The following is a 15,376-nucleotide window of genomic DNA, read 5'->3' as shown; positions in this document are numbered from 1 at the left end:
CTTTTACAAAGCATTGATATGAAGCAATATATATATATGAACTTGTTATCAATTATTTATATACATTAACATCAGCTTTACCATTCAATTCCTTTTGCTGGTGCCTAGTAACTCAGCTATTCAAGGGGTTAACTCCTGATAGCTGAGGAGAGGTTGATGCTGAGCGTTCAATACTCAGCTCTTCTGGAAAGATCAGGTTCAGATCAATTAAGATATGGAGACAATTAATTGAGTGGTACAGACGGCATAAAGCACCTCTGAGAGCTTGTGGAGGTTGGACATGGACAAGGGCAGACAGACGCTGGAGGTGCACTGTTGTGTTGGGGATCTTCTAAAGACACAAAGGCAGCGGCATTCAAATTCAACTGAAGGGTCTTCTGAAGAAGAAACATTAACCTGCCAAGGATTCAGTGCCCAAGATTTCAGAGCCTGCAATGCTTCCATGTGTAATCACAGCACCATCACATATAAAAGATTCTGCAATAATGATGTTACTCGCTGGTGAGGTCACATGGCCGCCATCTTGGTATGGGTGAGTTTACCGCTGATGTAATTTACCTTACAGAGTCATAGCTCAAAAATGAAATCTCTCCCGGCTGGAAGCTTTACTTCAACGCTGGCATAGTCCTTCCACAAAATCTGTCTGCCCCTTGCCGTGTGTGGTTCTTTGCTTCTGAATCCTCGTTTTCACAGGTTTCTGGTGCTCTAAAATAAAACGCAGGAATGCGGTGCAGATTTTCTGCTCCCCCGGCTTCAGCCCTCAACTAGCTCCCCTCCTTTTTATACATCTGTTCCTCCCCACTCTTCACCTCACCAGGTTTTCACACATCAAATATTTTCTTTCTGAATTCCTGCCAGCGCCCCATAGTCTATTCCTTGACCCTAGGTGGATGGTCAGCTGACCAACTCCCAGACATCTGTCAATGCTGTTACTCATCTAAAACCCCCTCCCCCTTTCACCCCCCCTCCCCACCCCCCCACCCTCACCAATGTTACACACCCAATGATATTTCCCTCTCTCTCTTCCCCCCTTGAGAGATGGGCAGTGACTGGCCTCCACTCAGCACCTAAGATCACCGCAGCAATTGGAAAAGTGTGCTGGTCATTACAGGGGGTCCCCGGGAGTGTGTTAGTATTGACAGGGGGTCCCCGAGAGTGTGTCAGCCTTTACAGGGGGTCCCTGGGAGTGTGTCAGTATTTACAGGGGGTCCCCGGGAATGGGTCAGTATTGACAGGGGGTCCCTGGGAGTGTGTCATTATTGACAGGGGGTCCCCGGGAGTGTGTCAGTATTTACAGGGGGTCCCTGGGAGTGTGTCAGTATTGACAGGGGGTCCCTGGGAGTGTGTCAGTATTTACAGGGGGTCCCTGGGAGTGTGTCAGTATTGACAGGGGATCCCCGGGAGTGTGTCAGTATTGACAGGGGGTCCCTGGGAGTGTGTCATTATTGACAGGGGATCCCCGGGAGTGTGTCAGTATTGACAGGGGTCCACGGGAGTGTGTCAGTATTGACAGGGGCTCCCTGGGAGTGTGCTAGTCTTTACAGGGGGTCCCTGGGAGTGTGTCAGTATTGACAAGGTGTCCCTGGGAATGTGTCAGTCTTTACAGGGGGTCCCTGGGAGTGTGTCAGTATTGACAGTGGGTCGCTGGGAGTGTGTCAGTATTTACAGGGGGTCCCCGGGAGTAGGTCAGTATTGACAGGGGGTCACTGGGAGTGTGTCATTATTGACAGGGGATCCCCGGGAGTGTGTCAGTATATACAGGGGGTCCCTGGGAATGTGTGTCAGTATTTACAGAGGGTCCCCGGGAGAGTGTCAGTATTTACAGGGGGGTCCCTAGGATTGTGTCAGTATTTACAGAGGGTCCCTGAGAGTGTGTCAGTATTTACAGGGATTACCCGGGAGTGTGCCAGTATTTACAGGGGGTCCCTGGGATTGTGTTGGCATTATAATTGGGCCCTGGGATTGTGTCAGTAATGACAGGGAGTCCTGGGAGTGTGTTAATATTTACAGGGGGTCCCCGGGATTGTGTCAGTATTGACAGGGGGTCCCCGGGACTGTGTCAGTATTAACAGGGTGTTTCCGGGAGTGTGTCAGTATTGACAGGGCGTCCCCGAGGCTGTGTCAGTATTGACAGGGGTTCCCAGAGACTGTGTCAGTATTTACAGGGGGTCCCCGGGAGTGTGTCAGTATTTACACGGGGTCCCCGGAGGTGTGTTAGTATTTACAAGGGGTCCCCAGGAGTGTGTCAGTATTTACAACGGGTCCCTGCGAATGTGTGTCAGTATTGACAGGGGGTCTCCGGGAGTTTGTCAGTATTTACAGGGGGTCCCCGGGAATGTGTCAGTATTTACAGGGGGATCCCGGGAGTGTGTCAGTATTTACAGGGGGTCCCCGGGAGTGCGTCAGGATTTACAGGGGGTCCCCGGGAGTGTGTCAGTATTTACAGGGTGTCCCCGGGACTGTGTCAGTATTTACAGGGGGTCCCCGGGAATGTGTCAGTATTTACAGGGCGTCCCCAGGAGTGTGTCAGTATTTACAGGGGTCCCCAGGAGTGTGTCAGTATTGACAGGGGGTCCCTGGGAGTGTGCTAGTCTTTACAGGAGGTCCCTGGGAGTGTGTCAGTATTTACTGGGGGTCCCTGGACGTGTGCCAGTATTTACAGGGGGTCCCTGTGAGTCTGTGCCAGTATATAAGGGGTACCCGGGAATGCGTCAGTATTTACAGGGGGTCCCCGAGTGCGTCAGGATTTACAGGGGGTCGCCTTGGAGTGTGTCAGTATTTACAGGGTGTCCCCGGGAGTGTGTTAGTATTTACAGGGCGTCCCAGGGAGTGTGTCAGTATTGACAGGGGGTCCCTGGGAGTGTGCTAGTCTTTACAGGAGGTCCCTGGGAGTGTGCCAGTATTTACAGGGGGTCCCTGCGAGTCTGTGTCAGTATATAAGGGGGTCCCCGGGAATGTATCATATTTACAGAGGGTGCCTGAGAGTGTGTGTCAGTATTTACAGGGGATCCGCGGGAGTGTGTCAGTATTTACAGGGGGTCCCTGGGAATGTATCAGTATTTACAGGGGGCCCCTAGGAGTGTGTCAGTATTTACAGGGGACCCTAGACATGTGTGTCAGTATTTATGGAGGGGCCCTGGGAGTGTGTGTCAGTATTTACAGAGGGTCGCTGAGAGTGTGTGTCAGTATTTATGGAGGGTCCCTGGGAGTGTGTGTCAGTATTTGCAGAGGTTCCCCCGGAGTGTGTCAGTATTTACAGGGGGTCCCCGGGAGTGTGTCAGTATTTACAGGGGGTCCCCGGGAGTGTGTCAGTATTTACAGGGCGTCCTCGGGAGTGTGTCAGTATTTACAGGGGGTCCCCGGGAGTGTGTCAGTATTTAAAAGGGAGTCCCCGGGAGTGTGTCAGTATTTACAGGGGGTCACTGGAAGTGTGTCAGTGTTTACAGAGGGTCCCCGGGAGTGTGTCAGTATTTGCAGGGGTCCCCGGGAGTGTGTCAGTATTTACAGGGAATCCCCGGGAGTGTGTCAGTATTTACAGGGGGTCTTTGGAAGCGTGTCAGTGTTTACAGAGGGTCCCCGGGAGTGTGTCAGTATTTGCAGGGGTCCCCGGGAGTGTGTCAGTATTTACAGGGAATCCCCGGGAGTGTGTCAGTATTTACAGGGGGTCACTGGAAGTGTGTCAGTGTTTACAGAGGGTCCCCGGGAGTGTGTCAGTATTTGCAGGGGTCCCTGGGAGTGTGTCAGTATTTACAGGAGTCCCCAGGAGTGTGTCAGTATATACAGGGTGTCCCTGGGAGTGTGTCACTATTTACAGGAGGTCCCTGAGAGTGCGTGTCAGTATATACAGGGTGTCCCTGGGAGTGTGTCAGTATTTACAGGGGGTCCTTGGGAGTGTGTGTCAGTATTTACAGAGGGTCCCTGAGAGAGTGTCAGTATTTACAGAGGGTCCCTGAGTGTGTGTCAGCATTTACAGAGGGTCCCTGGGAGTGTTTGTCAGTATTTACAGAGGGTCTCTGAGAGTGTGTGTCAGTATTTAGAGAGGGTCTCTGGGAGAGTGTGTCAGTATTTACAGAGGGTCCCTGAGACTGTGTGTCAGTATTTACAGAGGGTCCCTGAGAGTGTGTATCAGTATTTACAGAGGGTCCTTGAGAGTGTGTGTCAGTATTTACAGAGGGTCCCTGAGAGTGTGTATCAGTATTTACAGAGGGTCCCTGAGAGTGTGTGTCAGTATTTACAGAGGGTCCTTGAGAGTGTGTGTCAGTATTTATGGAGGGTCCTGGGAGTGTGTCAGTATTTATAGAGGGTTCCTTAGAGTGTGTGTCAGTATTTACGGAATCACTGTCTCAATTAGAAGCATGTTCCTTCGGGCGATGACCTCTTGATGAACTGTAATTGGAGCAGAAGGCTGGAGATCTGCGGTGGTGCTGGTTACTGAGCAGGCAGTGAATTAATGCAACTCCTGGGGATCAAACACTCTGGATTACTTCAACAGCGACTTATCATCATTCCATCACATGACGACCTGGTACACACGCCCCATCCAATCAGAGACAGGTGCCCACTTCTCCGCAAATCAATCAGAAATAAATTTAAATTCACTCCACGAACTGCGTTTATTTATTACTTAGCACCAGCTCTGCTCAGCCAACATTGCTTGGATTTTCTCTCGCTGATTGTCTCCCCTCTTCTGGAGGTGGGACTGTCCCATGCTGGGATACAGTTACCCGGGCACCAGTGGCTGTGCAGTACCTTGTCCAAGTGGCCATTCTTTATATTACCAGCGCAGGGATGAAAGCAGAGAACTATTCAGCCTTCGGTAGCGACACAACTGAGCTGGTCCAGGGGCCCCGAGTCAAACTGTTACACCAACATCTTGCTCTCGCTGAGATCAGCAAATTCAGCCAAGGCTGCCGCAAACTTCTCTTTCTTTCTTTAGGTTTGTGGTTGAACATGACTTCAACCAACATGACATAAACAGATCATCGGGTCATTATCACATTGTTGTTGCTGCTGTATTTGCTTCATGGGTTCTTTGCTTAAGAATTCATAGCAACGCATTGCGATTAAGAACTGTAATAAAAACAGAAAGTGCTGGAATTCTCAGCGGGTCAGGCAGCATCGGTGGAGAGAAACAGAGTTAACGTTTCAGGTTGATGGCCCTTCATCAGAACTGACAAAAGTTTGAAATTAACAGATTCCTAAGGAGCACTGAAAGAGGGAAGGGACGAAAAAACAAAAAGGGAAGGTCTGTGATAGGGTGGGAGACAGGAGAGATTTGAGAGACATAAGAGATGATGGGCCAACTTGAGATGGTAATAGCAGAGGTTAATAAAAGATGAGTCTGTGTAGGGTGTGAATGGCAGAATAATTATCAGCTGCCATGGGAAACAGAGAAAAAATACAAGATTTTTTTTCAAACCCCCCCCCACTGATCTTATGTATTTTTTCTCTCTGTTTCCCATGGCAGCTGGTAATTATCCTGCCATTCACACCCTATCGAGACTAATCTTTTTCTAACTTCTGCTATTACTTTCTCAAGTTGGCCCATCATCCCCTTTGTCTCTAATCTCTCCTGTCTTCCACCCTATCACAGACCTTCCCTTTTGTTCTTTCCCACCTCCCCCTTTCAGTGCTCCTTAACAATCTGTTCATTTCGAACTTTCGCCAGTTCTGAAGAAAAATCATCGACCTGAAACGTTAACTTTGTTTTTCTCTCCACAGATGCTGCCCGACCCGCTGAGATTTCCAGCATTTTTGGTTTTTATTTCAGATTCTAGCATCCGCAGTATTTCGCTTTTGCTATTAAGAATGAGTTGGTTTATTAGCAAAAGGTTTAACAATCACACTACACATTACCAGTTCATCCACCAGGCTCACAACCACCTGCCTCATCGTGGATCCCCCGAACCTAACTGGCTGAAGTTTTATTGAGTCAGTCACATCATGTGACTGGCTAAGCCACTCCCAACGCAACAGCTCAACAAACCTGTGAGCATCCTCACAGGTGCATACATTACACCTACATTACAACAGTGACTACGTTACAACAGTGACTACACTTCAAAAGTACTTTATTGGCTGTAAAGCAGTTTGTACCATTCTGAGGTTGTGGAAGCCTTAGTATAAATGCAAGTTTTTCTTTCTTTTTGCCGTGAGACATACCACATTTAAGTAAAGAAAGGCTATAAAGTTGCTGCTCCCTGCCCCATCGCTCTCTCCCTACCCTCACTGCTTTCCCCCTTTCTCTCCCCACCCTCACTGTGTCCCCTCTCTCTCCCCACCCTCACTGCCTTCCCCCTCTCTCTCCTCACCCTCACTGCCTTCCCCCTCTCTCTCCTCACCCTCACTGCATTCCCTCCCTCTCTCTCACCACACTCACTGCCTTCCCTCTCTCTCCTCAGCCTCACTGCATTCCCTCTCTCTCCCCACCCTCACTGCATTCCCTCTCTCTCCCCACCCTCACTGTGTCCCCTCTCTCTCCCCACCCTCACTGCATTCCCTCTCTCTCTCCCTACCCTCACTGCATTCCCTCTTTCTCTCTCCCCACCCTCACTGCCTTCCCTCTCTCTCCCTACCCTCACTGTGTCCCCTCTCTCTCCCCACCCTCACTGCCTTTCCTCTCTCTCCCCACCCTCACTGTGTCCCCTCTCTCTCCCCACCCTCACTGCCTTCCCTCTCTCTCCCCACCCTCACTGTGTACCCTCTCTCTCCCCACCCTCACTGCCTTCCCCCTCACCTCCTATCTTCCCCCTCCCTGACTGCCTTTTCCCCTCTCTGCCTCCCCACACCTTCTCGCCCCTTCTATCCACCTTTCCACCTTCATCCCATTCCCCCAGCTCCTGTCCTCATCCACTGCCCCTTCTCCTGCCCTCACCCTGTCCTCATCCCATCTTCATGGTTATATTCACTGGAATTTAGAAAAATGAGAGGGGATCTCATAGAAACATATAAAATTCTGACGGGATTGGACAGGTTAGATGCAGGAAGAATGTTCCCGATGTTGGGGAAGTCCAGAACCAGGGGTCACAGTCTAAGGATAAGGGGTAAGCCATTTAGGACCGAGATGAGGAGAAACTTCTTCACGCATAGAGTTGTGAACCTGTGGAATTCTCTACCACAGAAAATTGTTGAGGCCAGTTCGTTAGATATATTCAAAAGGGAGTTAGATGTGGTCCTTACGGCTAAAGGGATCAAGGGGTATGGAGAGAAAGCAGGAATGGGGTACTGAAGTTGCATGATCAGCCATGATCATATTGAATGGTGGTGCAGGCTTGAAGGGCCGAATGGCCTACTCCTGCTCCTATTTTCTATGTTTCTATCCCCATCCCATTTCCGCTTCTGTCGGTCTGAATGATAAACAATTACCCAGTAAACGTTGTACTCCCTCCTCCTCCTCACGCCTCCACCCAGACTTGGCTCTGTGCTCAGTGTTGAAGTGCTGTCTGTGTATGTTGCTTGTCTGTGAGTCAGTAATTGCCTGCTGTGCTCTGAAGAAAGCTTAAACCATTTGTTCAGTGATCAGGAGATAGAGTTCCACTCTGGGGATCCCGTGATTCATGCCCTGTTTTACATGTTGCTTGTGGTCTGAAATGTAACTTCACCTTCAAGCACATAGTTAAAAAACTAAAGCCTATAGATTACTGCAGCTGATATTCGGGGTGAATTGTCACTGTAACACCGGGTAGAACACAGGCTGTAGTGAACTGGCCGCTCATTTTACATCCTGCACAATTTTTGTTTCCTCCAAAGTACATGGACTAAAACTAACACAACACATCATAGATACTGTATATTACCACATTATACCAAGTATGCAGTGCACTGCTACAATAGACTATCTATGCTGCATATTACCAAATACCATCAATACTGTATATTGCCACAATATGTGTATGACCATAATGTATCAAGTAGTGTACTACCATAATATTCCATCGATACTGTAAACTACCACAATAAAGCACACTTTACCACAATGTAACATGTATAATGTAGCCTTCCATACTACTCCATGTATACTACTGCAACATATCATTGAGACTGTATATTATCCCAATACACCATGTATACTGCATACTACCACGATGTCCCACTGTACACTGAATGTATGTCAACATGTTGCAAGTAAAGAATCTGCGAAAAGAAAATGAATCAGGTGACAGTCAAGCTCGGACCTGGAATCAGGAATCACTGACTGGGGACCCAAGACTAGGGAGCCGGCTGGTAGTCCCTTACAGAGTTACAAAGGAAGAATACACATCATTCTCTATATATGTAATGGAGATTTGCAGTATCTCTGTCAGTCAGCTTGACTTGCTTTGGTCACTATGAACATAGTGGAACGATTTCCTCTCATGTCTAGAACGGTTTCACTAGAAATAGCGATGAGAGGAAAATCTCTCTCTCCATGGGTTACCAGGTTCAGATGGAGTTCAGTGAGACAACAGCACTTTGTTGAAACATAGGGCAGCTCCACTCTGCATCTCTGCAGACAGCAGGATTCCAGTCAGTCAACACAACCTAGATCAAGCATAGCCGGGCCCGGGAAACCCAGATACATGAACATTTCCAGGGACTTGCATCAAACAGATTCTGCTTCCTCAGATGGTAAACCCTTCCGGCCAGGTCATGCCCTCTTTACAGTGACACATCAATACGTCTGCAGGACTGCAGCATCTGCTTGGGAGGGTGGGGAGGCAGGGGAAATCAAGGGTGAACGTGGCCATCTGCCTCTGCCTGCTTCCTGCCGGATGCTTCCTGACAATAAAAGAAAGACTTGCATTTATATAGCACCTTTCACGACACCGGACGTCTCAAAGCGCTTTACAGCCAACAAAGTATTTTTGGAGTGTAGTCACTGTTGTAATGTGGGAAACGCGGCAGCCAATTTGCGCACAGCAAGCTCCCACAAACAGCAACGTGATAATGACCAGATAATCTGTTTTTGTTATGTTGATTGAGGGATAAATATTGGCCGGGACACCGGGGAGAACTCCCTGCTCTTCTTCGAAATAGTGCCGTGGGATCTTTTACACCACCTGAGAGAGCAGACGGGGCCTCGGTTAACGTCTCATCCGAAAGCCAGCACCTCAGACAGTGCAGCGCTCCCTCAGCACTGCACTGGAGTGTCAGCCTAGACTTATGTGATCAAGTCCCTGGAGTGGGATTTGACCCTACAACGTTCTGACTCAGAGGTGAGAGTGATACCCACTGAGCCACAGCTGACAATCAGTCAAAGGCAACATTGGTGGAGGAGCGGAGCCGGCGGCCATCTTGGCGGTGGACACATGACAGAAAACTGTGGGTGCGCAACCTTCAGACGATGGTTACTGAGCCTCGGCAACTACGGACAAAAATACCCCAGAATGAGTGGTCTCAGACTGGCGAGTTCCTTCACTCCCCAGGTGTTCACAACTAATTGATCTTGAAAGGATGTAAGAGGATTGAGCAGATTCGATTTTAATCAGACTGACGGAAAGCTGTAGGATCTTGGCTTCTCGTCAGATTTCCAGTTTTATTGTTGGAACTGCAGCGATGCTGCACACCAGCGTTGACTTGTGATGCTAGACGGGGCAGCGACATCTGCTGTATTCCCCCGTGGATCAGTAACTCAACAATAGCAGGCAGTAATTTATACAGCAGAGGATCTGATCGGCCCTCGGGACAGCTTTGTCTGCAGCTCCTGGATTCAAATTCAAGTCGCAATGTCTTTCTCCAGTGAGGGTATATTGAAAACTATCAGGCAGGAGAGCAACTGTGAGACAGGAGACAGAAAAGGAGGGGTGGGGGGCGGGAGGTGGGGTGGGGGGGGGGGAGAAAGAGGGTGAAATAGAAAGAGATGGAAGAAAAGGAGAGACAGATAAAGGGAGAGTGCGCAAGGAAAGTGAAAGGGAACCAGGAAAAAAAACAGAATAAAGTGAGAGAAAATAACTGAGGAGCTGAAAGAGAAAGCTCAGAGCACAGAGAGCAGAGAGAGGGAGAAAGGGAGAACTCAGAGGGTGCAGGATAGAAAAACAGCAAGAGATGAAGGGGCAGAAATTGCCCCCCGACTGACCGTTTCAAAACATTTTTCTCTGCCCCAATCCATGCAGCGGAGAGGAGAGTGAAATTGAGCTATTTGAACTTGTGTTTCCCTCCGGACGGTGTTTGGGGCGGCTGAGGGGCGGAAGTCGGGCGTGTCATCAGCGCCAGGTTGAAAGACATCAGTGTGACGCGGACGTGCCGTGTCGTGCTGACGCATCACAATGTCCCTCCCCTTCAGTTAAAGGGGAGGGTCGCTGCAAACTCTGCATGGCCCGCTGGGCCACCAGGGAGGGTTTCGGCCGGGTCAGCGGCCTGGTACCGGGCTGCCTGTTGGCGACCCGGCCGAACCCCGTGGCTACCATTGTCGGCCCCCCCCCCGCCCCCCCCAGGCACACACAGCTTCCCGCAGGGGAAAGCTGTCAGTGGCACTGAATGGCTGCCACTCCGCCCTGGGGCAATTTCTCTTCGAGGCGGTACTGGGCCTTAAGGAGGGGGGTCAATTTCAGCCCCGAAATAGAGACCAGTGAGCCTGAAAAGAAAACAGAGGAAAGGGAAGAACTGAAGTAAAAGAAACTCTCACGGCTCGGTCCGACAAGGATACTAGAAGATGTTGTGGAGTCCCAGAGGAACAACTGCTACCCGTAACCATGCCTAAATCTCCAGCTAAACTGTGTGAGAATTCCACACAAGGAGGAAGGGAAGGAACAGCATGGGATTAAAGCAAATCTCATGCCACGCTATACTGTTCCAATCAAGCCAAAATCCCCGGAAGACAAGACTGTAGAAATTCAGCTGTTCCTTATTCGAAGCCCGGGACAAACAGAGGGAAGTGTTAAAGGAGAAGAAATACAGGAATTCCACAAGGAGATGACTGAGTTCCCTACATTTAAAGCTCCTTTCATGGCCTCAGCCAGTGAAGTACTTCTGAAGTGTAGTCACTGTAACACAGTAAACTTCTGCACTCAGAGAGTTGTTGAGGCCAGTTCGTTAGATATATTCAAAAGGGAGTTAGATATGGCCTTTACGGCTAAAGGGATCAAGGGGTATGGAGAGAAAGCAGGAAAGGGGTACTGAGGTGAACAATCAGCCATGATCTTATTAAATGGTGGTGCAGGCTCGAAGGGCTGAATGGCCTAATCCTGCACCTATTTTCTATGTTTCTATGTTTCTATGTTTCTACAGCAGCCAATTTGTGCACAGTAAAGCAAAATTGCTTTGGGACATTGTGAAAGGCACTTTAAAAATGCAAGTCTTTCTTCTTCAACTTTAGCACTGGTACCAGATTCCTGACCCAGGGACCAGGCCAGGGGTTGAACCTGGATTTTTCTTGGCCCGTGCCCCAAGACTCAGTCACACATTTGGATCAGGTATTGGGCAGCTGGAAGTGCCAGTGAATAAGTCCACTAAGAGTCAGTGCCTTCAAGGAGAAAACGGGGAATGGGGAAAGGGAGAGCATATCAATATATATAAAAAATAAATGAGACCTCATGACATTGCTCAGATTTTGCAACAGTAGCAGTTCCCAGATGAACTTCCTCAAAAGACTGCAACAGCATTGTTTTAAATAACTTTTCTAAAAAAAAAGACACGAGGAAGTCATGAGATAGATTTTTAGTTTCTGACTAGCTTGGGGGGGATGATGACATGAGAAAACAGGCTTGTGCTTATCCCCAGACAAACTATCGACTGGCTTATGACCCTAATAAGGGAAGAACTGCAGCTGTTTTCTCAAATAAAATCTCAGACAGCCTCCTGAACCTCTCCACTTCTGATCAATCTGGACTCCGAATATCCACTGGGTGAGGGAGGGGCAGCAGCATGTCCTGAGAACAGAAGAATTAGGAGCAGGAGGAGGCCATTCGGCCCCTCTATCCTGCTCCGCCATTCAATGAGATCATGACTGATCTTCGACCTCAACTCCACTTTCCTGCACTGTCCCCATATCCCTTAATATCCAAAAAATGTGTCCTGGCATAAGAGACAAGGTGTGACCTCTAGCACTGACCCCACCAATCTTCACAGGCTCATGGTGGTGCGGGGGAGGGGGGAGATGAAGGAGGGAGTGTCCCTCGATTTGCCTGCCATATGCGGAACCAGAATTGGATCTCGAGCACCCACCATTATAAATCGGAAGGCCGGCAGAGGTAGCTGGGGCAGTGTGGGGGGGCATGTGGGGGGAGATAGAGAAATGTGTGTTGGAGTCTACCACCACCCGAAACAACCATAGGCAGTCCCTTGAATGAGGATGGCTTGCTTCCACACCAAAAGAGATGAGTTCACAGGTGTTTCAATGAAGGACCGATATTCCAGTCCTAAATTCCAATTGAGGGGGTGGAAGATGCCTGTGCGTGAAATTTTTTAACATGTGGTGGCCGTTGCACATCAGCCACCACACGGGCTTGACAGAGCTAGGCTTTATCCAGTGACAAGGATTAACCAGGACGACTGGAGACCTGCTCTGCTGCACGGACCCAGTGCGCACACAATGTGGGCTGGCCCGTGCTGCCCCTGGGCCGTTGGCTCTTCTGGCCCCCGTACATTCATTTGCCGCACCTCCGCCATGATCTCTCGCCGCTCCTCCGCCACAAACATTCACCGCACCTCTGCCACGATCTCTCACCGCTCCTCCGCCACAAACATTCACCGCACCACCGCCACGATCTCTCGCAGGTGATGCCCCCGACCACAAAAGTTCTACGAAAGTATGTGGTGGTCTGGGAGGTTCGGAGATTTGCGCTCCTGGAATGTGTAAGCCTGTGTAGAGGCTCACGTATCCCAGGAGTGCAAGCGGTTTGTACGCGTCACTGGGATTACGTGGGCCGGCCCAACCTATCAAAATGGGGATATTCCCATTCATACTTTTGGTGAGTTCCGTTTCTACGGAGCTGCCATAAGTATGAATGGGAATACTCCTAAACACACAAACACATTAAATCATTTTTTTTTTAAATTAGAAAATTAAAATTAATTTAATTGCAATTTGAAATATATTTTAACAGGGCTAAAAATAAACTTACCTTCATGGACCGGGTTTTTAATATCTAAATAAATGATAACATTTTATTTTTCTATTTTTAAAAACTCTTACGCTGGTAGAAGCAGGCCTTACGCCTGCTTTTACCAGGCACAAGAATTTCAAGGGCAAATAGACCAACTCTCCACCCATGGAGGCCATTTTCCTTCGAATGCAGTGGATCAGTCAAGAGGATTCGTGACTGATCGCAAGTTCGGCGGTAATTTAGTCACATGCATTTCATATGCCTAAACCCGGAACTTGCGGGGCCCCTATGGGCGCATGCACACCTCGTACGTACCCTTAGGGGCTGCAAATTCAAGCCCATATTTGAAAAGGGAAGATTTGCTTAGCTATAAGAACATAAGAACATAAGAATTAGGAACAGGAGTAGGCCATCTAGCCCCTCAAGCCTGCTCCGCCATTCAATAAGATCATGGCTGATCTGGCCGTGGACTCAGCTCCACTTACCCGCCCGCTCCCCATAACCCTTAATTCCCTTATTGGTTAAAAATCTATCTATCTGTGACTTGAATACATTCAATGAGCTAGCCTCAACTGCTTCCTTGGGCAGAGAATTCCACAGATTCACAACCCTCTGGGAGAAGAAATTCCTTCTCAACTCGGTTTTAAATTGGCTCCCCCGTATTTTGAGGCTGTGCCCCCTAGTTCTAGTCTCCCCGACCAGTGGAAACAACCTCTCTGCCTCTATCTTGTCTGTCCCTTTCATGATTTTAAATGTTTCTATAAGATCACCCCTCATCCTTCTGAACTCCAACGAGTAAAGACCCAGTCTACTCAATCTATCATCATAAGGTAACCCCCTCATCTCCGGAATCATCCTAGTGAATCGTCTCTGTAAACCCCTCCAAAGCCACTATATCCTTCCTTAAGTAAGGTGACCAAAACTGCACACAGTACTCCAGGTGCGGCCTTACCAATACTCTATACAGTTGCAGCAGGACCTCCCTGTTTTTGTACTCCATCCCTCTCGCAATGAAGGCCAATTAAATACTGAGCTAATTTTGAGTAGGCCCCAGTGAGATTTGAAGTCACGACCACTGGTTTACAAGACCAGTGCTCTAACCCCTGAGCTATAGAGGCACCTGCTATGGGGAAAGGGCAGGGGAGGGGGATGAGTTAGATAACTCTTTCAAGGAGCCAGCATGGGCACGGGTTTTCGGTGGCTCTGACTTGACGGGCCAAATGGCCTCCTTCCGTGCTGTAACCATTCTATGACTGTCCCGCCCACTCTTTTCAATGGACTGAAGTGTGCCTGTTCAGGACAAGTGAGGAGAAATCGGAGCGAGTTGCTACTTACTTATGGAGTAATTTCATCCAGTCAAAAAATACCAATGTCACCTCTGGCTCATTGCTTACTGTGCTGTTAAATACACTTCCGATACTGGTACAATATAACTGGGTCATTACATTTCATGTACTCTGCAAAAAATCCCCCAAGTTCATGCGCTGATCCCGACAGCCACTATCTTTGGACTGTCCTGTTTCAATCTCCTGCCATAACTGCGGAAAGAGAGCTGAAAGAAGCCATCTGTGCCATTTCTCCGGAAATCATGCCGAATTTACAGCGGGAGATCGAGACAATCCCCAGCAGTATTTCTGGGCCATTGTGACTCTCTGTCGGGCTGCTACACAGCCTCTTTCTATCTCCTTCTCTCCATCCATCTCTGACTTCAACTCGTTGTCTCCCTGTTTCTCTCTCTACATGACTTCCAGACAGTCTAGTTGTTGCCTGTGTGTCTCTCAGTTTACACAGACAATAATTTACGGGGTTGGGGCAACTTAGGTTTGTCCCCACTTTTTAGATTCCCCTCTCACTTTCCGCACTCCCCTTCTCCCATTGGGCAATCACTTTCCGCACTCCCCCTCTCCCGTTGGGCAATCACTTTCCGCACTCCCCCTCTCCCATTGGACAATCACTTTCCGTGTTCCCACCTCTCCCATTGGGCAATCATTTTCCGCACCCCCCCTCTCCCATTGGGCAATCACTTTCTGCACTCCCCCTCTCCCATTGGGCAATCACTTTCCGCCTTCCCCTCTCCCATTGGGCAATCACTTTCCACCTCCCCCTCTTCCATTCGGCACTTTCCATGTTTCCCCCTCTCCCATTGGGCAATCATTTTCCACCTCCCCCTCACCCATTGGGCAATCACTTTCCACCTTGCCCCTCTCCCATTGGGCAATCACGTTCCGCACTCCCCCTCTCCCATTGGGCAACCCTTTCCATCTCGCCCCTCTCCCATTGGGCAATCACGTTCCACATTCCCCCTCTCCCATTGGGCAATCACTTCTTGCCCAAGAGGCCGGTAAGACCGCCAC

General features: G+C 49.2%; 1 protein-coding gene and 1 non-coding gene across 2 annotated transcripts in view; both read right to left on the bottom strand.

Moving 5' to 3' along the window:
- Positions 1-15,376, bottom strand: part of LOC139278049 (microtubule-associated tyrosine carboxypeptidase 1-like) — a 46,974-nt gene that overhangs the window by 16,365 nt on the left and 15,233 nt on the right. The gene's annotated exons all lie outside the window — the stretch shown is intronic.
- Positions 14,068-14,140, bottom strand: trnat-ugu (transfer RNA threonine (anticodon UGU)). Its single transcript has one exon. It is a non-coding gene; the product is annotated as a tRNA-Thr (tRNA).

Source organism: Pristiophorus japonicus, chromosome 13 (assembly GCF_044704955.1).
Source record: "Pristiophorus japonicus isolate sPriJap1 chromosome 13, sPriJap1.hap1, whole genome shotgun sequence".
NCBI classification, from domain to species: domain Eukaryota; kingdom Metazoa; phylum Chordata; class Chondrichthyes; family Pristiophoridae; genus Pristiophorus; species Pristiophorus japonicus.
The sequence above is the reverse complement of the archived record's forward strand: the minus strand, read 5'-3'. Positions and strand labels throughout refer to the sequence as shown.